This window comes from Artemia sp. Qi Xiang Cuo, chromosome 19 (assembly GCF_049724085.1).
Source record: "Artemia sp. Qi Xiang Cuo chromosome 19, ASM4972408v1, whole genome shotgun sequence".
NCBI lineage: Eukaryota > Metazoa > Arthropoda > Branchiopoda > Anostraca > Artemiidae > Artemia > Artemia sp. Qi Xiang Cuo.
The window spans coordinates 51256500-51279792 of NC_142812.1; the positions used below are offsets into that span (position 1 = coordinate 51256500).

The 23293-nt window shown below is 33.0% G+C and overlaps 1 protein-coding gene across 4 annotated transcripts in view; it reads left to right on the plus strand.

Moving 5' to 3' along the window:
* LOC148940973 (uncharacterized) overlaps positions 1-23293 on the plus strand; it is a 368976-nt gene that overhangs the window by 211585 nt on the left and 134098 nt on the right. The window lies entirely within an intron of this gene.

Consider the following 23293-nt stretch of genomic DNA (forward strand, 5'->3'; position numbering starts at 1 on the left):
GAACAAATAAACGTTCAAATGGGGATAAGTACATTTATTAGATAGTGAAAACAGATACAAAAGTCTGGATATTTCGACCACATATACAGCGATCGTCATCAGCAGAACCACTAAAGAATTAAAATTAAAACTAAAATATTTATACTGAACAAAATAATAACTATTCAAATAATAATAACAGAAAATAAAATATCGAGATTTAGGGATAATCAGAGGAGATTCAGTCGTTGCATCGTTGGCCTAAGTGGAAAATGGAAATAACTTGGATAAAAATGTAGGGAAATAAAGAATAAAAAAAATATAGAGAAATAGATAAAAGAAAGAGAAAGGAAGCTAGTTAATAAAAATCATTTACGTGTAGAGAGATATAAAGATGTATATTGATACGCGCCGTTGTTTCTTTCTGTTTATTTCTCTTCTCCATTGTTTCTCCCCTCTTTTTTAATTTATCATTTAATTTATAACAGGATCTGGAAAGAATTACTGGATGATAATTAATCGTTCTTGTTGCCCACTTACTTGTCTTATATATATTTTTTTGTTATTAAAATACGTCCATGGTTTCATGAGGGGTAGTGAGAGTTGCGAAATTATAGAAAGGGGTTAACATGTGTCAAAATATTGGGAAATACTGATGTAGGCTTTAATCATTTAGTAAATAAAACAACAAACTCGAGTATTTTAGTGTTTAAGAGTTTGTTTGAGAATGGAGAATGTTCATAAAGCTTGCCTAGTGCATACGCGTGCGCAGTTAGATATTGATGTCTAGCCAAATCACTTTCGACCAATTAGAATTTGTTATCTCTTTTATAAATGGTCATGCTTGATTTTTTTTAATACAAGCTTCACGGCTCCATCACAGATGATGATTTGCCACTAGTCCTGGTAGTTACCTTATTTTGTAACACCGAGATACTTCTTATACCTTCTCTTGATCGCGTCAAGGGAAGGATTTTCCGGGATTACCTTTGCCGACAATCTATTCCATATAGCAACCGATCGCCGGGTGACTCGTTTTCAGATATTCTTGGCGGGGAGTACCCTGCTCAAGGTATTCTTGACGAGCTCTACTTCGGCGAGTTGATCACAAGAGCTTTGCTTTATCAGGAACGAGCTTTAATGGCTCCTCTGATGGCGGTTTATACAAGTACTTCTAGAAAACCGACATGGACGCCACATCGAAACGTTCCTGGATCAGCTGTGAGGTTTTAGCTTTCATCTTACCAGAGGTTGCTGTACACACTACTTTATTTTGAATATGTTGGAGTGGAGCCATGTGGCTTTTTGCTGCGATTGTGGCGATGTGACCAGCGAAGAGAGGACATGCATATTCCATGACAGGTCTGATGCACGAATTGAAAAGTGGATTGCGTTACTTGCGTTAGTTAAATTAAAGATTGCATTACTTAAATGATCGAAAATGATTGCATTACTTAGACACTGACGCCTAGAAAAGCATACACTAGAACAGTGCTTAAATATATTTGTAAAAAAAGAAGTTATTGGGAGAAAACGTAGGTAGAATAGTTCTAGGTAGTTCTAGGTAGACTAGTGGGATACCAGGCATAAGTTTTTAATAGGCTGATGCCTTGAATTTTGTCATTAAAAATACAGTTTGGATGAGATACAACAACCACTTCTCTTCAAAGATTTATAAATAACACATCACAAATCACAATATCTGAATTGTGATCATCCTCTAATTTTGACCCCGATTTTTCTGATTTTCTGATTTTTTTTTCTGAAGAATGTGGATAATTATTAGGTAAATAAGAGAGAACCGTGGAAAGGTTCCAGAAAGTCAAGATGAAAAATAGATTTCTCCCTCTAGATTTTTTGGAAAGCTACTTTTATTTTCTTAAAAAAAGTTTTTGTCATTTTCCGGCATTGATCACTTGTTCTAATATTTACTATTGTCATGAAAAGTGTTAAAAAACCAATCAAGCACTTTGACACTGAAACTTCAAAGGCTTTTGGAAGTAGACATTGTCTGACTGGCTCTTTAAAGGCACTTCAATAATGGCTATAGACATTTCTATATGCCACGCTTTTTTGACCACTCGCACTTTTTGCCAAAAATCCGTTTTCCATTCTTGATTTTTCTCTGAAAGACTTCGTCTCAACCGAGTCATTGCAACACTGTCGTACCCTGGCTCAAACCCTGTATGCTAGGCCTTTTTGGAAAGCATGGCGTCGGACAAGTGGTGAATGACTTTACTATTTTTCCCAAGAACATGTTGTGAAAAAAAAAAAATTGAAATTTAAGAAGTAGACGAATTTAGGTGGAAGGAGCTGAAAAACGTGGACTTGGTCTGAATGGCTCATGAAAGGCTTAAATATACGCAATGAAAAAAAGACTGATTCAAAGTAACTAATCTATTCTTGAACTTATCGTGAACAGTAGGAATTCCTTATTTTCATAGATTGTTTTTAACTCGAGAGGGAAAAAACGTGAATAAAAAAAAAGAAATGTAAAATCAATGAAAAATGAAATAAAAACATGAATGTATATTGAAATGAAAAAAATGAAAATGATGCTGTCAGATGAATACTGATGAAAAAGATGTATGATTATGAATTATATTAAGATGAAGGAAAAAATGAATGTATGATAATCAGGCTGTATCCAGGATTTCCAGGATTTTCGTTCGGAGGGAGGTAATTTTGATTTGGGGGGGGGGTACAAAAACTTACGAACGCATTACGCATTTTTATGCATTTTTATTACGTTTTTACGAGTCGGACAGACATTTTTTTTGGGGGGGGGTCAAACCCCCTAAGCCCTCCTCTGAATACGGCCTTGATAAAAATACATGCTAAGGCAAATACCGTGACAATTAATGTTAAGCAATCTAATACGAAAAAATACGAAAAGGGAGAGAAGTCCATCCGCAATTCCTAACGTTCAAACTTGATTTGGTGCTGACCTATTGTTGAATGCTTTTACCATTTTTTGCCAAAACACGTTCTGAGAAGAAAAAACAAAACAACCAACACTTGCCAAGTGACGGCATGTATGAGGCAACAATTCTTGCTGTGACAATTCTGGCAGTAATTCAACAGGTTGAAGAACGGAACATTTTTTTATTAAAAAAAAAGAGTAAAAATAATTAAAAATACCTTAAAATCGATGAAAATCTGTAATTAAATTAGTTTTTTCTCAAATGGTTTTTGTATGTAATGGTATAACAATAATACAATCAAAAATTCTGCGGATTAAATTTATTTCGATCGAATATTTCGAGTATATTAAGTACAAATAATAAGTACATAAAGTCATAAACTTAATAAAGTTATGTTGTAACTTAATCAAGTTATTCCATTGGCATAATCAGGAAGTTGGCCTAAGTGATATTCATTTCTTCTAAAGACATTCGAATTTAAATCCGGAAATATCGGCAATATTATGCCGATACTATTAATATATAACAAACTGCAAAACTGCTGTCAACAAGTTGCTGTGGGAATTTTGGCGTTCACTTCACAGAGATTGAAAAGAAGCTAGAGGCCACATTCTTGCTTGTTTTCGCTATTTATTCCATTCTTCCATTCGAAAAATTTCATATTAAAATATTGGGTCAACGGCGAAATTTGAACGAGAAATTTTGCTGAATTTTGCCTCCATTCTGTTTTTCTTGGCTTTTACTCAAAAACTAATACAGGCTAATACCGTAATATCTTACAGGCCAATATCGTAGCCGGGATCTAGTTGGAGCAGGGCAATTATAAAATGTTGTTCAGTTTCAGTAAAAAGGGATTTTGGCTCATAACTTCTTCGTTCTACCAAAGTCAAAGGGGTCCAAAACCTGACCACTCTCACATAATGTTATGTTATGAATAAGTGCTTTCCGCCCATTTACCTTCTTTTTGACCCTTTTTCTCCCACCCCTCCTCTCATATTATTTTGGAAAACTTCCAAAATAATGTTTTATTTGTTTTATTTGTTAAATGAGATTTTTTTTTTTTTTTTTTTTTTTTTTTTTTTTTTTTTTTTTTACAAACGTGATCTTCAATAAAAGGTAGGCTACTCCTCTATTTTGTTAAGTTTCTTATTCTTTCGTCACCAAGTACCCACTATCTTACTCAGCTTTTTTTCTAGTTTTCTCTCTTGTCCCCCCTCTCTTATTTATTTCATTAATTGAGTTAGAGTGGGGGATTGGCAAAGAATGAGAGAAAAATTTGTTGTCCTTATTGTCCGCCTATTTGGACCATAGGAATGAACTAGATAACAAATAGGTATAGTGACAGTGCCCAATAAATGTGATTTATCTATAATGAGAAGCAAAGAGAAAGCTTTATTTCAAATTGTATCTCTTTCCCTAATTATAAGAATATATCGGATTTGACTTGTAAAATGTTGTGGTTCTTTGCATTTCAAAAAAGGGGACATAATATAGCCTGTTATAAAAACTTATTCATAAGAAATTTCGATTTATTTTGGTTTGTCTAGCTAATCTTCTTATTTTTTTCAAGAGACTTTTTTGTCTTATGGAAAGAGAAAGGTTTGACCGCTTTATTTCAAATTATCAATTTTTCATTAATTATCAGATTCGACTCATTAAACGTGAAGTAGTTCTTTGCATTTCAAAAAAGGGGACATAATATATTATAAAAATAAATCTACAAGAAACCACGGTCTCTCTTGGTTTGTGTAATCTTTTTTTCTTTCTTTCTTTTTTCTTTCTTTTCTAATCTTTTCTTTGTTTGATTAATCTTTTTTTTTCTTTCTTTGTAAAATAAAGATACTTCTGTTGAATTCCCCCTGCTACTTTTTTTTATGGACTTTGTGGTCAAATTCGAGACTCTGTGCTCAACTCTGTGCTCAACTGCTGGTTTACGTATATGCTTGTTTACGTTGGTTTCGTGCTCAAGTGATGAAAACAGAGCCGCTCCTAGAGTTGGTGGTGCCTGAGAAAAAACTAAATACAGCGCTCCCCTCCCAACTCAATATAAGCAAAAAAATCTGAATCAAAGTGAAAAATTTGCTCAAATCGGGCAACCTCCCAGCCGCGGCGCCCATCAGCCACGGTGCCCGGAACAGCTGCCCCGGCTGCCCTGCCCCTTTGAACGGCTCTATATAGTAAACAATTTTGGTTATCCACTCTCCCGGTTAGTGAAGAGCCACTGGTCAGCACTTAAAATAAATAATCACTGTTTGCTTACCCCATTTTTTTTTTATTGACAATCTACAATAAGCCTATATGAGCCTTTGGGTGTATATGGTTCAAATCCATTAAACAAACAGTGGGGAAATTAAAAAAGGGGGCTTTCCACTTCTTTCAACAAAGAAAAAAAATCCTTTAACCATTCTCGTGATTTGTATATTGCGTGAATGAAACTGCTATGGATTGATCTGAAGCACAAATTAAGATGTGGATGGTTGGAGGTACTTCCAACCTCTCCCCACGAGGTTGGAATATACGCAATATACAAATCACGAGAGTAACCATTCTCTGATTTGTATATTGCGTGAATTAAACTGCTGTGGATTGATCTGAAGCTCAAATTAAGATGTGGATGGTTGGAGGTACTTCCAACCTCTCCCCACGGAGTTGGAATATACGCAATATACAAATCACGAGAGTAACCATTCTCTGATTTGTATATTGCGTGAATTAAACTGCTGTGGATTGACCTGAAGCACAATTCAAGATGTGGATGGTTGGAGGTACTTCCAACCTCTCCCCACGAGGTTGGAATATACGCAATATACAAATCACGAGAGTAACCATTCTCTGATTTGTATATTGCGTGAATGAAACTGCTGTGGATTGATCTGAAGCACAAATTAAGATGTGGATGGTTGCAGTTACTTCCAACCTCTCCCCACGAGGTTGGAATATACGCAATATACAAATCACGAGAGTAACCATTCTCTGATTTGTATATTGCGTGAATAAAACTGCTGTGGATTGACCTGAAGCACAAATTAAGATGTGGATGGTTGGAGGTACTTCCAACCTCTCCCCACGGAGTTGGAATATACGCAATATACAAATCACGAGAGTAACCATTCTTGTGATTTGTATATTGCGTGAGTGAAACTGCTGTGGATTGATTTGAAGCACAAATTAAGATGTGGATGGTTGGAGACACTTTCAACCTCCTAACTCTATTCTTTATCTATTTGTGAGACTTGAAGGACTGTATGAAAATAGTTTTAGCCTTAAAAAAAGATCATGCTTATCTTACAGTTCGGCTCAAATCCTGTAAACCACCTGGCAGATGGTTTACAGGATTGCAGATGGTACTGCTTAATACTTTATGCCAAAAATTCAACATTTAAAAAAAAGTTAAGACAGGAATATAAAAGAAAAGCATGTCGTCCCTGAATGGGATGGGAGAGTGATGTAAGGTAATAATTAAGGGTAATGAGAACTTTTTGGGAGGGTGTAAAGACGGAGGCTTTGAATAGATTTGGGTGGAGGGGAACATCCGTAACCTTGTTGGCCCCAGGTGACTTTGTGCTGTAGTGAGTTGTCAAATGTTTAATTCATGTATTGAATCGTCTTCCCCAGTTAGTTAAAAGTCTTTTGTATAATACTAAATAAAAAAAAATAGTTTTTTTTAAATAAAAACTAAACATCAATAGTTTTTTTTTAAATAAAAAATTCGAAGGCTTGGTTACAAGTGTCATTGAATGGTGCCTTCTTTTTGCAAGACAATAATAATAATAATAATTTATTTTATTATTTTAAATTATTATTATTTATTTAAATAATAATAATACAATTAAATACAATTAAATTTGTTACAGATTATAAATACAATTAGATGTTGAGTAATGAAGAAAAGTATGTTCAGGTTATTAAACTAGGAATTGGGTATTCGTATGTAAAATTGCTTCGAAAAACGATCGATTACAATGACTTTTATAGTACAAAGGACATCAAAATGAAAGGGTTTTGACTTTTGTACCCATATTATGTCTAATCATATTTCGCTTTTGCGCGCTTTGTAATTTGTTTCGTTGGTGATTTACCTATTTTGTATATATTGTTTGTGTATATGACCTCGGGGCTTTTGAAATAATGTTTTTTGCATTTGCCAATGTAAATATTTGTAAATATTTACATTGTAAATATTTGTTGGTAGTTAAAGCAATGGAAAAAGCTAATGAATTTGAGATTCAGTTGATTCAGATTCAGTTGAAATTCAGTTGATAATCTATAACGTACTCATCGTGTTTCAATCAAATTAATCAAGCAGTTATTAAGGATATCTTTAATGATATCATTATCGTTGATTTAATTATCACAAACTAAAAAATTTTTTGTGTGCATTTTTATTATTGATTTTACGAGTCGGAAAAAAATTTCGGGGGGGGGGGGGTCAGACCCGGTAGATCTCATTTCATAAGATGTTTATAAATTTTGAGGTTTTAGGGCAGTGTCCATGGTGACCATGGGAATAAAGAGGCAAAACTGATGAATTATTTTTGACATCGCTTTCGGTTCAAATACATGGGTGAGTTCACAATCTATAAAAACCGGCTACTACGTTAGTAGTCGAGTGCGTACAAATATTTTCCCCTAGATTAGTAGCCAAGTGTTAGGAGAGCGGAGATCTGACTGGTAAGTGCGGCGCAGTGTGTTCTTGGGACGAATCTTCCTTCTCGATGCAGCTGCCACTCTATGCTATAGCCACAGTGGCTTGTTGCCACTGGAAGATTTTCTTTGGAGTTTTAAGGTCCCCCTTCTCAAAACATGGCTAAGATATTGCCATCGATGTTGGCGTATGGTATTTATCACAAGAGACTGGTTGGTCATTTTTCTGATCTCAGAATTTGAGACTCGAGCTTTCCAGTGTATATTAAGGATTCTTCAGAGACTATTCTAAAACACACTTACTTAACTTTTAGCAGCAAAAAAGAAATATTGAATTAAAATTTTTGTTCTCTGTTGTTTCTTCTATGGAGTTATGAAAAAATAAATAAGTAATTAATGAGTATTCTGGTAAAAAAACGCAACAATCCACATTTTTGTGGATAGGAGCTTGAAACCTCTGCAGTAGGGTTCTCTGATTTGCTCAATATGAATGGGTGATTCGCAATGAGATCACTTGACTTTTTGGGTTTACCCCCCCCCCCAAATCTTTTAGGCCCAGTCCTTTTGATGGGCACAATTAAACTTACTAACATTTTATATATTTGGAATCTGCATAAAAACTAATTTTTTTATGTATTATTGTTATCAGAATTCTTTCTCTAGAGTTTCCAATATTATTATGCTGAGTTGCTCCTTAATTACAGTTCGCTATCACTAACTGTGTGAATAGATTCAGCAACTGTACTGCTCATTTGTAGACGACATGGGTGTTATGCCGCCGAAATTCAGACTCGGATATTTAAAGTTATTTTAGTTCCCTCCTGTATTTTCATAATAATAGGTTCGAATCTTTAATCAGAAAGTATAAAAAACGTGCGGATGAAGAACCGGTACAATCGTATTAACGCCTATACTGCTGTGCACCCACTCGAAAACCGACACTGTCACGTTGCAATAGTTTTTATATGAGAATACCAAGTCATGCATGCTATTATTACGAAGAAAATTGTTCTTTTGAACTCACTATGTCCTACCCCTAAGCTACGTATAATATACGTTACTTAAAAAAAAATTTAAATGAGTATGTGCGTGTATACACTAAAAAATCAGCTGCACTAATCAATCTAGAAATGTAGAAATTTTGCGGAATAACTTTAAAACCGTAAGAATGGCTAAAGGCTATTGCCTACAATTTTGCCAAAAATTTATTTTAAATATGTGCGGGTGTTTTGCTAGCAAAAGAGTCGCCAAAGCCGACGTTGCCAGTATACTTTTTGGCCAGTATGTATACTATGGTTTTTTAATTTAGAAACAAAATACATTGAAATCCTTTTACCTGGATTTTAATTCAGAAATCCATAGAAGGGAGCATTTACCAAGAATTAAGTACGCTAATTTATAAAAATTAAGTCCTCCCCCTCCAACTAGCTTGGCCAATAACGCCCTATCACAGCTGATATTCCTCTCTACTTTTATTTAACCTTCTATATAGTTCTATTTTCTTGGAAATTTATTCCTGGTTTAAGGGGTCCCAACATTCTTCTGCGGGAAATGTGTTGATAAAGCCATTATATCACCAGTGTTGTATGTGCACATCGCATGGCTGATTTTTACCGAAACTGCCTTTTTACGTGTTTCCGGTCCAGTTTTATATTTTGCGCTTTCCCGTTACAGCAAAAGTATTTTGATCGTTAAAAATTGTCTACCTAAACGCTAAAAAACGAAAATAATCTTTTCTTAAATAAAGTGTGAACAAACAGATCTGTTCTATTCCTAGACAATTTGGTACGAGGTTTAGATACCGGTTGGGAGAGACCTCTAGATTCCCCTCCTCTCATTCACATTTGCTGTTTTTTTTACTGACGCAGCAACCTCACTTCGTGCTACCCAACTACATTTATAGATTATTAGTGTATTCCCAGGTTTTTCGTAGTTTTGGCGCAAATTGCCAAAAGTGACTGCCAAACCAAACTTGTAAAGCTATCCTGAAATTGCAGTAGGTAATTAATTTTTTTTCATTGAAACTTAAACTGATGTTTCCGACAGCTCCGACATTTTGGCATCGGACTGGGATATCTGTCTCAACGTATGGGATCCTCGGAAATCACTGACCTTGTCCACCCCAGCATAGACTAGTAATCCTAAATACCTCTCTTGATTATATATGAAAATGTTTGGAATGTCTTATACCGGCATCCTGCCAAATGGGTTTTCCAATATTTTTTTTTTTCAAAGGAACATTAAATATATGAAGAGTTGCTTAAATCTATTGAAAACAAATAATTCGTTGAAAACAACAAACTCAATACAACACTGTTATGAACTGTTTAAGCTAACATGTTTAACGATTGATATCACATTTTTCCGCATTGATTTGCTAATAATGCTTAAATTCATTGTGAATAGTCCTAAATAAATAAAATTCAAGCTCTAATCGTAATCCAATTATAGTCGGAATTCAAGGCCATAGTACATTCGTTATTGTACAAGTCCTGTCCAGCCTTTGTGCCTGTATTGGGGCTTCTTCTCTTCAGGTAATCCAGTGTGTATGGTGGTGATATACTTAATAGACATGGTGCTTTGTGGAGCACTGGAGGATGTAGCTCTGGAACCTATCAATCTATCTCTTTCGAGGTCAGCCTTGTAAGGCGCGTATCATGAACCTTTTTGAAGGTGATTTTTAGTACCTGATTCGATGTCAATCGTTGAATATGAACAAGCCAGAAGCGATGTTGAAGCGCTGTTGTCTAAAATAGTGTCGAGGTCAACATAGATAATCGCCGCGATGCGATGTAGGGATTTAGTTTCAAATCTGGATAGTTTTTGCCAAAAAAATCGGGCCGGTTCACTTTTTGGACCAAGAATCCTTCTTGTTTTTCCACATTCAGATTTCTTGATTCAGCATATATGGTCCTGATTTTTAGTACCTCATTCGATGTCAATCGTTGAATAAGAACCAGCCAGCAGCGATGTTAACTTTTGTCAGCGCTGTTGAAGCGCTGTCGCTATAATAGTGTCGCGGTCAAGATAGATAATCCCAGCGATGCGGTGTAGAGATTTAGTTTCAAATCCGGATATTTTTCGCCCGAAAAATCAGGATGGATCACTTTTTGGGCCAAAAATCCTTCTTGCTTTTCCACATTCAGATTTCTTGATTCAGCATATATGGTCCTGATTTTTAGTACCTAATTCGATGTCAATCGTTGAATATGAACCAGCCAGAAGCGCTGTTGACTTTTGTCAGCACTGTTGTTTATAATAGTGTCGCGGTCAACATAGATGATCCCCCCGATGCGGTGTAGGGATTTAGTTTCAAATCTGGATATTTTTTGCCCAAAAAATCGGGCCGGATCACTTTTTGGGCCAAAAATCCTTCTTGCTTTTTCACATTCAGATTCAGTATATATGGTCATTTGGTAAACACCATTACATTTTCGATAATTATGACATAAGCCCTATTCCACATCAAATCGGGCAGGGGTATTTTCATACTCTCAGACATTATTAATTACGACATGTATTATAATTAACAGATGCAGTACATACTCCTTTTGTCAGGAGGGTTGCTGCCCCCTTGCCCTTCACTGTGTTACCCTTGATATAGGTGTACCCTTACCCGTGTTAATCAATAGTTTATAGTATGAGTGGTTTTCAACTTTCCAGTCAACTTACTCAACCCTAGACAGCATAAAAGAAAGCATAAAGTAAAGCTTTTTAGGTCTCATTCAAGGAAAAAATTGCAGTTTTTATTGATCCATAGATAAATATATGTATAGATTGATAGATTTAAACAGAAGAAAGACCAATTGGGCCATGGTGACATACACAAAACAAGCGAAAAAAAACTGCAACAAAACATAAACTGGAAATACCCTAAAACTGATTATTTTAGTAAATCATCACGATATCTCATACCCGGACGAACTTTCCAATATTATTTACATTTAAATAAAATCTACTTCTCAGAATTTTGAAAATCCAATCTCCAATGATAATGCTTTGGATGATCTCCAATCCAAAATCAATCCAATGATAATGCTAATTTTGCTAAAGCTTGATGACAATAGGTATACCCAGAGATTTACTATTATCTTTGCTTTTTTTTAATTGCTTCAAGTTTTGACATCGATGTAAAAATATTCTGAAAGGTTATGTTTGCGTTTTGAAGTATGCAACCTAAAACGTTAATTTTAAAACATGCGTTTATTTAAAAATAACGTTAATTTAAAAATAATGTTAATTTAAAAGAAAGTGCACTATTGTATTCTTCTACTTTAGGAAAAAGTTCGTTCATCATGTTCATTAGAAAAATGATTAGAAATGATTAGAAGTGATTAGAAGAAAAATGATTAGAAATGATTAGAAAAAAAATGATTGGAAAAAAGTCTTAAAGCTTAGATCGTTTGTCGGATTTTGAAGAATTTTGACGTGTGTTTTTCAAGAAATTTCTTGTTTTTCATTTGTCAATGAATATACAAAAAAGTCATTTTTCAATGGTATTGTCCCCAAAAAAGGTATTTTAGAAATTTGGAGAGCACAGGCCTTGTGGTCTCCTTATGCCACTCCCCATACTACAGAGTACCGGATACCAGATGATTTTTCTTGCTCTGAAACAGTTTCTGTTTTTATTTATTTTTTTGTTTCAGTTTTCTTTCATTTTCTTTTTTTATTACAATTTCTCTAATTTTATTTAGTAATTTTATTATTTTTAAATCTATTAAATATCTTTACTATTATTCTCCATGACCACGCTGCCTTTTCTATGACGAAAACAATAAGAATTCCAAATAGGGATAGGTCCTTTTATTAGACAGTGAAACGAAAATATGAAACAAAGACTCTAAATATTCGATGACACAGTCGGTCATCATCATCAGTAGAGACTTCATGCAATTTCGAAGAAACTGGTACCATCTTTACTCAACGCAGTATTAAAAAATCCAAGAACAGTTAGTGAACTTTTTAAGTCAATGGACCGGCAACTTGCTTCGACCCGGGAGTGATTATTTTGTTTAGTATAAAAGCAGTTTGTTTTAATTTTGATAAGTTAGTAACTCTACTGATGATGATGACCGACTGTGTCATCGAAATATTTAGTCTTTGTTTTATATTTTAGTTTCACTGTCTAATAAAAGGACCTATTCCTATTTGGAATTCTTATTGTTTTCGTCTATTAAATATCAAAATAAGTGAGCCGTTGAGCACTTTTGGAAACCTCTTCTTTATAATTTTATTTAAGATTACATTCGTATAGTCAAGTTGGAGCCTGCATTGCTTTGTAAATCCCTCAACTGACTTACTCCATATACCTGGAATCTGAGAAATGAAGAAAATGAAATGAATGTAAATAAAATGAAATAAATCAGTTTTTCTGTTTGGAACAGCATTTAGAAGAGACCGGAACACAGAAATGGGAAGCTAAATATTCATTTCATTTTCAACAAACGTCGATTTCTTTCATAGAAATTCTCAAAAAGAGCTTTCAGTTAGCAGAGGTCAAGCTAAACAAAGATTACTTTATGTAAGCGCTATCGCCTTAGGCGATTTAATTTTATTTGCATTTATGTCATCATGCAGCCAAAAAAATTATGTGAAAAATGTATTTGTCACATTCTATTGAATTTTCATTTATGGTTCACGGAGCGTAACAGATGGCACGCAACTGTGATTCCGCAACCAAGCAAATATAAACCGTGTATGTCTGGTTGTGGACTTAGAAAAGTTTTTCTAAGTTTTTCTTAGAAAAGTGCTCAGAAAAGATTTTATTCCATGCCGAGAATTGTAAATACATAGCCCCGACAAAAATATCCCGATGAGGGTGAGCTGGGTATAAAAGGCTGGAGATGTTTTGGTTTTGTGAGATGGTTGCGGATCTTCATACTTGCCATAAGCTCATTTCTCCATCAACCAGTTTCCCGAAGGCAAACAGACCTTTCAAAAGTCTGTCTAAATCGAAACCGTGGCTCTGACCAGTGTTAAAAGGTTGACCTTCGGTTTTCGTGGCAATTGCAGCATAGTAAATGACACAATATTGCTCGGGTTGCCATCTGGACACGTTTTATGTCAAAAGGGCACATTCCCATGTGCTGGGACACATTGATACAAAAGGGCAGGAATGTGACACATTTTAGAAATTTGGGACATAAAATGGCAAAAAAGGGACACATTTTGTAAATTTATGACATAAAACGAAACATTTGCCAACTGGACACATATTTTTGTTTAGAAAAAATGTTACTTTTCGCCAAAGTAGGGTTTTCTCTCGTTTTTTTTAGCATCCATGTTTTGCCCAGAGATATCGCAGGTAAAGCATTTTCTCCATAATAAGGGATTTACATGTTTATACAAGTTCGTTTTCATTACATTTGATGTTAACTGGGCGCTTTTAAAGAGGTTTAGAAAGTACCTTTTAGTCAATATTACAACTGGAAAAAAACCCTCTAGCTTTTGAGATTTCAAGATAGACATATTTTAGCTAAAAATGACACATTTTTGGATGCTCAAAAGTCACATTTATGTATCAAAAAGTTGGCAACCCTGAGTATTGTACTAGACCTTGAGTGGGGTATGCACACCTGGGTTGACCTCGGCATGCTTGATACTCTAATGATTTGGTAGTTGCAGTTTTGTATACTCCAATAATAATATAAACTCCGGGGCACAAGACCGGGGTGACTGCTCCTTTTCTTTATTCGAAGAGCGCTGACAAGCGCTGACTGACAAGCGCTGACTGCAGTAAAAAAGATTTAACTTTAAACTATTTTCTTAAATTTTTGCCAACATTTTTGGACAACTCGTAAATTTAAATGCATGCAAACAAATTTTTGATATGTTTTTTAAAGTTTATTTTTGTAACCCCCCTCTCCTGAAAAATATCCCCTCCCCCTTAAAAAATCCTGGTTACATCCTTGGTTGTCACATCATAATTTCCCTTTAAAAACAGAACTTTCTTGCTGCCTGATATTTTGATTGAAATTTTGAGACAATTTGTTGGTGTAGCCTACTGATTTCACCGTTGAGGTGTGTTAGGTTTTTACCTTTGATATCCGGTTGGTCCTGGGGTAGACCTATTCGTTCACAAAGATTGTTATTTGGTGCCTATATTAATCTTTTCATCTAAATTAAATTTTAGCAAAAAAGTTTAACCTTCATGAACACTACGAACACTTCATGAACACTACATCCCAAGCATATATATATATATATATATATATATATATATATATATATATATATATATATATATATATATATATATATATATATATATATATATATATTTATATATATATAGAACGAATAGGTAGACCTATTCGTTCACAAAGATTGTTATTTGGTGCCCATATTAATCTTTTCATCTAAATTAAATTTTACCAAAAAAGATTAACCTTCATGAACACTACGAACCAAGTGTTTGTGCAAAATTTGGGCAATTTTTGTGCAAAAGAAGCCCTCCTCCCCCTCAAATCAATAAAAATGAGAGGAAGTTCCGAAAAACTTCATCTTTTCTCCTTTCAGAATCAATAGCTTGGCTTATATAAAGCTGGAAAAATATTTAACAAATTACATGTAATTTTTGACTAACTCAAATAGCTCAAAATAAGTCTAGGGCCACGTCATTATAAACAGGACAGTTCCAGACTGGCATCTTCAATTACAATATATTTTTTCAAATTATTGTAGTACCTCTAACCGAGGGGGAGTTTATCAGGTTTGGCTTAGGTAAAATCTAAATTTTGCTCGGTTGCTTGCTTGCTTGTGCTTGTTCAATCTTGATAAATAGAACGGTTCAAATACCATGGACATTAAAGTAAAGTATAACATAATAATGAATGTAAGAATTTATAATAATTTATATAATAATATAATGTAATAAATATAAAATATAATAATAATAAATTTTTTTACAATAATAAATATAATAAACAGTAAAATATAATATAATAAAACATAATGTAATAAATTACAATTTGAAATAGCCAAAATTGAAACAAGTTCCATTTCGCTTCCTTTTTCCTTTATATATATATATATATATATATATATATATATATATATATATATATATATATATATATATATATATATATATATATACATATATATATATATATATATTTATATTATATATATATATATATATATATATATATATATCGAAATCCCGGATATGGAAAAACCATTACCTACAAAATGTTGGTAAACTCTCTTCTATGTATCTGCTTTGTTATTAAAACAACCTTCAGGAAGATAATCGGTATTAGTCCACTTTTTTGTATATGAAAAAGGCTTTTTTGTATATATATATATATATATATATATATATATATATATATATATATATATATATATATATATATATATATATATATATATATATATATATATATATATATACATATTGAAATCCAGGGTATGGAAAAACCATTAACCTACAAAATGTTGGTAAACTCTCTTCTATGTATCTGATTTGTTATTAAAACAACCTTCAGGAAGATAATATATAAGTCCATTTAGATATATATAATATATAATATATAAGTCTATATATTATATATATAATATATAGACTATATATTATATATATAATATATAGACTATATATATTATATATATATATATATATATATATATATATATATATATATATATATATATATATATATATTATATATATTTATATATATATATACATATTTTATTATATAATATATAAGATAATATATAAGTCCAGTTAGATATAGACCTATAATGTAATTAGTCTTTTAAGCCCTAAAAATAATAAAGAGTAGACTTAGTAGCTTAGTAATACCTTCCCATGATATGGTTTTAGTCCTGGATTCATTTCTGAAAGCTCTATTCACCTAATTAAACTACTTTCCAAGAGATCAAGAAGCCCCAGAAACTAGGATTTCATCAAAACGATATAAACTGTTCATGATGATGAATTGTTGGTAAATGAGTAACTCTCTTTCATGGTAATTTTCAGGGTAATTGTTGGTAAATGAGTAACTCTCTTTCATGGTAATTTTCAGGGTAATTGTGGGTAAATGGGTAACGTTGGTAATTGTTGGTAAATGAGTAACCCTCTTTCATGGTAATTTTTCATGGTATCTTTCATGGTAATTTTCATGGTAAAAGGCCCTTTTATCCTTTACCAACGTTTTGTAGGTTAATGGTTTTTCCATACCCGGGATTTCGATATATATATATATATATATATATATATATATATATATATATATATATATATATATATATATATATATATATATATATATATATATATATATATATATATATATATATATATATATATATATATATATATTATATATATATATATATATATATATATATATATATATATATATATATATATATATATACATAATTAATGGTATGGAAAATACCATTAACCTACAAAATGTTGGTAAACTCTCTTCTATGTATCTGCTTTGTTATTAAAACAACCTTCAGGAAGATAATCGGTATTAGTCCACTTTTTTGTATATGAAAAAGGCTATCTTAGGGTTCTTAGGGGATTTATTGCCGAATCACTTGGCTTAATATTAATTATACATTCATAGGCAATTTTATGAAAATAGTAACTATTTAAATATTGATTAATATTTATAATTTTAAATATATAGGTGCTATCCAAATAATAAACAAGGCTTTTTTGTCATCGAATATTAAATAAGTTTGCTGAGAATTTTCATAATAGAATAGATTTTCGTCGTTTTTTTTATTGATTTTTATAGTTGTTTTATAACATTTGTTTGGAATGAAATTGGCTAAATGTATTCTCGTCCATTTACGCTGTGTGCTAAAGGACTCAAACAAACACTTATTATGATTATTTATGACTATTTTATTATTATTTTATTTTTTATTATTTAAGGCGATTTTCATCATTTTTATTTATTTTCATACTTTTCATATATCTGTTTTGAATGGATTCACAAAAATTTATTCTCCACCATTTGCCCTCTGTGCTAAAGAACACAATCAAATACAAGAAAGAATGTGAATAGTTTTTTCACCAAATGAACTACGGGGCTTTAGGGCTATTTTACTATTTAAATTATTTAGACTTTATTATTTAGGGTAATTTTTTACTGATTTTTGTACTTTTTATACTTATTTCTTAACATTTGTTTTAAATGATATTGACAAAATGTATTCTCATCGATTTACTATCTATGCTAAAGAACCCAACCAAACGCAAGAACAAATCCAAACATTTATTTCACCAAAGGATTGCTGAGGCTTTAAGGCTATTTTACTTATTTAACGGTATTAGGGGTTTAGGGCTATTTTATTATTTAAATTATTTACGGCTATTTTATTATTTATTGTTTAGGGCTGTAGGATGATTTTTTTTTTTTATTGATTTTTACACTTATTTCACAACGTTTGTTTTGAGTAGAAATTAACTAAATGTATTCTCATTCATCTACCCTCTCTGCAAAGAACATAACCAAACACAAGAAAAAATATGAATATTTATTTTACCAAATGGATTGCAGGGCTTTCTTGTGTATTCTATTAGTAAGACTGACAGTCTAAAAATAACGTTTTTTTTAGAATTTGGCGGTTTTCCAACTGCAATGCTATTGTCACATTTGGCTCGAGGGTTATATGCTGCAAAGCTATTTTCACTGCACATTACGATTGTGGAAGCCCCCCTTCTCCAGATTTTCCAACAGACCTCTTCCCTGTAATAAAAAAGCAACAAAAATACGCTTTTGTGTGTTTCCCCCTCCCCCCTCATAGGAAAATATTCTAATCTCTTCTGAGGGTTGAATCTATGTGTATATCTGGGTATAAGGGATTACCAAATCTAAAAAAAAAACGTTTGTAGGAATATCTACTATGTGTAATCTACTTACAAAAATCTATATGCAAAGTTGAACCGCCCTTGGCACAAATGCAAATTTATTTTTTTATTTATAGTTACACATAGCTTATCGCTTTAACAATTAATTAGGTCTCTTAACAATTAAAGGGTTCTCTTCTTGTATTTTGATTGTCAGGGAAAAGCTGTTCTTGGTTAATTTATGTTGAGCCTTTAAAATGTTTAGATTATAATTTAGCTTTAATTTCTTTCTCCACTTTCTTCTTTCGAATAAACCAGCTCTTACTACTTCCTTGGAAAATGTTTAAGCATGTCTCAACTTCGAGTAAAAGGAAGAAAAATAAGGGATTCAGAGCCAAGATTTGTTTTTATTATATAAAAATACAGGCACTTGTATGATCTACGCCCTACCGCTCTAGTTGTTCATTCATTAACGCATTGCAAAACCGGTTTTTTCGTTAGTTTCTTTAAGCTTACCGTGTGACAAGACAATGACAGAATGGATGGAAAAAATATAGTTTGAGCTATGTGTTTCCACATTAGGGGGGGGGGGGTAAAGTATTATACAGTTTGAAGTTAGAAAACAATTCTTAATACATAATATGCAGAATAATTGTACCTAACAGATTAGGCATGCATACCCGCTTTACTTTACCCCCCCCCCCCTTATGTGCAAATATAAAGCCCAAATTTATTGCTAAATTATTATATTTTTATGATACTTAGGTATATTTCATTAGGATTTAGCGTCAGAAAAACATGTTAGAAGAATATTAGGTAGGATGTAGATCATACAAGTACCAAAAAATATTTTTTGGGTAAATCTTATTTCCCGTGCTTCTTGGGAGGGTGTAAAGAGGGAGGCTTTGAATTGATTGGGATGGAAAAGGAGGAGTAGCGTGCATAGCTGTATTAGCCTCAGGCATGTTGATGCTGCTGTGAGTTGCTACTTGCTAGTAGTAGTTGTAGCAGTATTTCGCGAAACATTGGGCATAATATTGTATTTTCGACGCCCAGAGGTCGTATTTGCGATTTTCACACTTAGAGATAATTGTCAAAAAGCTAATGATAAGTTTTTTTGCCAAATTAAGGATCAACAGTGTAATCGAGAGAATCAAAGTATGACAGGGCATATAATGCCCCACTGATCCTCCCTCAGAGAGCAATATAGCTAAACCCTTTTTCTTTTTTTTGTCCCACCTCCTCTCCAGTCGGTAACAGAATACCCTTTCCACTTAAATCTACTTTAACATTAATGCCACTTACGCTAAATTCAAATCTTTAATTTGTTTTTAATTTGCCAAAAGTAATTGAGCAAAACAGCGTATGCTACTCAAGGCCATATCCAGGAGTTTTGTTTTTTTGGGGGAGGCACTTTTATTCGGGGGAGGTAGGCTTCAAAAAAATCTGAAGAAGATTTTATCTGAGTAATCTGAAGAAGACCGGAAGCTCAGTGGTTTAAACACAACTCTTGTAGAATAAACTGATAGATTGGGATTACAGGGAGAAGGAAGTGAAAATTGTGTGAAATATGAAAATTGTGAGGCACACCATAGTGAAGATGAAGTTCTATTGCAAATATAACGGAAACCAAAGAAGAATAAGATCAATTAATTTCGTCATCAAGTCAGTCTATAACAAAATTAGCATTGCAAAAGACCCAGAGCCGTTCCAGGGGGTATACTCTGGCGGGAAATTGCCCACTTTGATTCAGCTTTTTTTTGCTTATATCTGAGTCGCAAGGGGGTGCTGCAAAAATTTCTCAGGCATGTTGATGCTGCTGTGAGTTGCTACTTGCTAGTAGTAGTTGTAGCAGTATTTCGAAAAACATTGGGCATAATATTGTATTTTCGACGCCCAGAGGTCGTATTTGCGATTTTCACACTTAGAGATAATTGTCAAAAAGCTAATGATAAGTTTTTTGCCAAATTAAGGATCAACAGTGTAATCGAGATAATCAAAGTATGACAGGGCATATAATGCCCCACTGATCCTCCCTCAGAGAGCAATATAGCTAAACCCTTTTTTCTTTTTTTTGTCCCACCTCCTCTCCAGTCGGTAACAGAATACTCTGGCGGGGAATTGCCCACTTTGATTCAGCTTTTTTTTGCTTATATCTGAGTCGCAAGGGGGTGCTGCAAAAATTTCTCCTTGGGTGCCACCAACCCTAGGAACGGCTATGAGCAAACTTTCCGAAGAATTCGAAGATAGTAGATACCTTAATAAAATCAGAGGCTCGGTGGTATAACGCAGCACTCGTAGACTAAACAGATAGATAGACTGAGAAGGGATTGAAATGACTATTGTGACAGAAAGCATAGTGGAAAGTAGTTGAATTAAAAACTTAATTGCCTATTAACAACTGAAATCACAGATACATTAGGCCCGTTTTTACATCTAAGATCTTAAGCACTAAGATCTTACATCTAAGATCTTACATCTTTCTGATTATCGTTTTTTAACTCATCTTTGTTCTAAGATCTTACAGCTCACTGATGTTAGCAAAAAGTGTGAAGACCGCCACTGTTTTCCCATATAGAACAATGATGAGAGAACTTTGATGATCTACTCATCATTGTTCTCAGACTGCTGATCAGAGCAGAATGATGAAAGAAGTTTGCACAAAAACGACCAAAGATGTAAGATCTTCGTTCAAAGATTTCACTTTTAAGCGTTTTCTGACAAAAGATGTAAGATCTTAGCACATTCATGAGTGAAAAAACAGGCCTATTACAGATATCTGAAATAACAGGGTAAAAATTAAAGCATGGGCAGCTGTGCAGTTTTTTATGCAAAGCTTATAAGCAAAGCTATGCAAAGCTTATATTTCCTCTAGACAAATGCTAAAGGAAATTCGACTGTAGGAAACCGCCTTGAGGTTCTATTTTGTCAATTTTTTCACTTAAGTTCCAGCTTTTAGGTCTCGACTGTTTTCTGTGTGACCATTTTCTGATGACGAAGTCCGAAGTCCGAAGTAGTTGTTCAGAATGGGGTGGTTGCTGATAAACACGAATTACCCAAGCCTTTATGCAATTTACCTAATCGGGGTGGAACTTGATCTCTGGGCACTTGTACTCCATTTCCAGGTACATGTCAGGCAATCACTCTGATAAGCATGTTAGGAATCTTGGTGATTATGTCGAATATCTGGTCAGGTGAAATAGGACCATGTTGAATAACCCATTAAAAATTCAGGATCATTAAGGGTTGAGAGCCTCTGTCTTATACAATTACGCAGCATCAAGAAAACCAGTCTATACAATCATCATATGGACTACTAATTACATGCTATTTCTTTCGTTCAATAAGAATAAAATGAGGAAATAATATCGATTTTTTTTTAATTCCAGTATTAAAGAAAGTCAAACTGAAGAGAAATTATCCTTGGACAATATAAAAAAAATAATAATTAAAAAACAACAATAAAACGAGGCTGATTTTCAACCAGTGAAAAAAATGCAGCGAAAAGACAAACACAAATATTTTGGCAAGGACGTCTGCCAAGCCGTCCTCAGTGCTCAAGTAAAACTTAGCAAAATCTAAGGTTCAGAAGCGGTTTAGGGGGGGGGAGGGGGTACTTATCCCGTGCACAGAAAGTTTAGGTGCGCAAAATTTTAAATAAATAATATAACGGTTATAATAATTGTGTATTTTTTTAACTTTTTTTTAATTAAAATAAAGTAGAGGGTGCAGTTTAAAAATAAAACTAATTAATTAATTAAAAAAAATAAATAAGAAATGAAAAAATTAAATAATAAAAATTAAATCAATAATTAAATAATTTAAACAACAAATAAAAAAAATTATTCATTAATTAATAAACTGAAACTTATTTTCTTAGTAAATGCGAATTTTGTTAAAATTTGGCCTGAAAATTTTGTGGGATACAGGAGGGGGGGGGGGTAAGTAAATGCGAATTTTGCCCCGGGCTTAAGAGTGACCAAAACCGCCACTGCTAAGTTTTTTTTTATTAAGATTGCTTTTACTTTGGATTACTAAAACCCAAAGCTCAGGACTGAAATTACAATATCTTTGGAAAAATCCAAAGGAGGGGCGGTCCTGGACATCAGTGAAGATTTACCGGGTTTTTCTAAGATGCTTTTTCTTAAAAAATTCTTAAGATCTTTACTAAGAAAATATTTTTCTTAAAATCTCAAAAGATTTTTTAAAGATTCTTAAGATCCTTTAGGGTTTACACACTCACCAACCAAAAAACAATTACAACTTAATTTAAATCAAATCAAATCTGTTTTCCTCTTCTCGCCAAAGGTCGGACTTGTGTGAATATTGGCTCTAGAGATGTGATTTCCAACGCGGGGCACAGGCCCCACCGGTGGGGTATTGCAATATTTTGGTGGGTCATAGGCAGGATGCATGAACCTCGATTTTGAAAAAAAGCAACTCTTTACGTGAAGGACGATTCATATGAAAAAAAAAAAAAAAAAAAAAAAATATTAAAATAATCTATTGAATTTAATAATATGGAAGTTCATTATGTTGTGAATGACCTGAAAAGTTATTTATTTTGTTGTGTGTAAATATGCTATTTTCAATTTTAATATTTTAGTATGTGTACCGATGACGGTCGCTGTATATGTGATTCAAATATCTGGACTTTTGTATCTGTTTTTTCACTGTCTAATAAATGGATTCATCCCAATTTGAAAATTTTATTTGTTCGTCATAGAACGGCAGTGTGGTCTAAGAAAAGAACACCCAATTCAAGGTGTTATGTCGAAAATACATTCATATGCGTTTAAAGAGCAAAAAAGATGCATGATAGTATTGTAATAAATTGTGTTATATTTAGTTATATTGTATAAATGTTATATTATTTATTGTATAAATGTTATATATTTATGCTATATTGTAATAAATGTGTTAT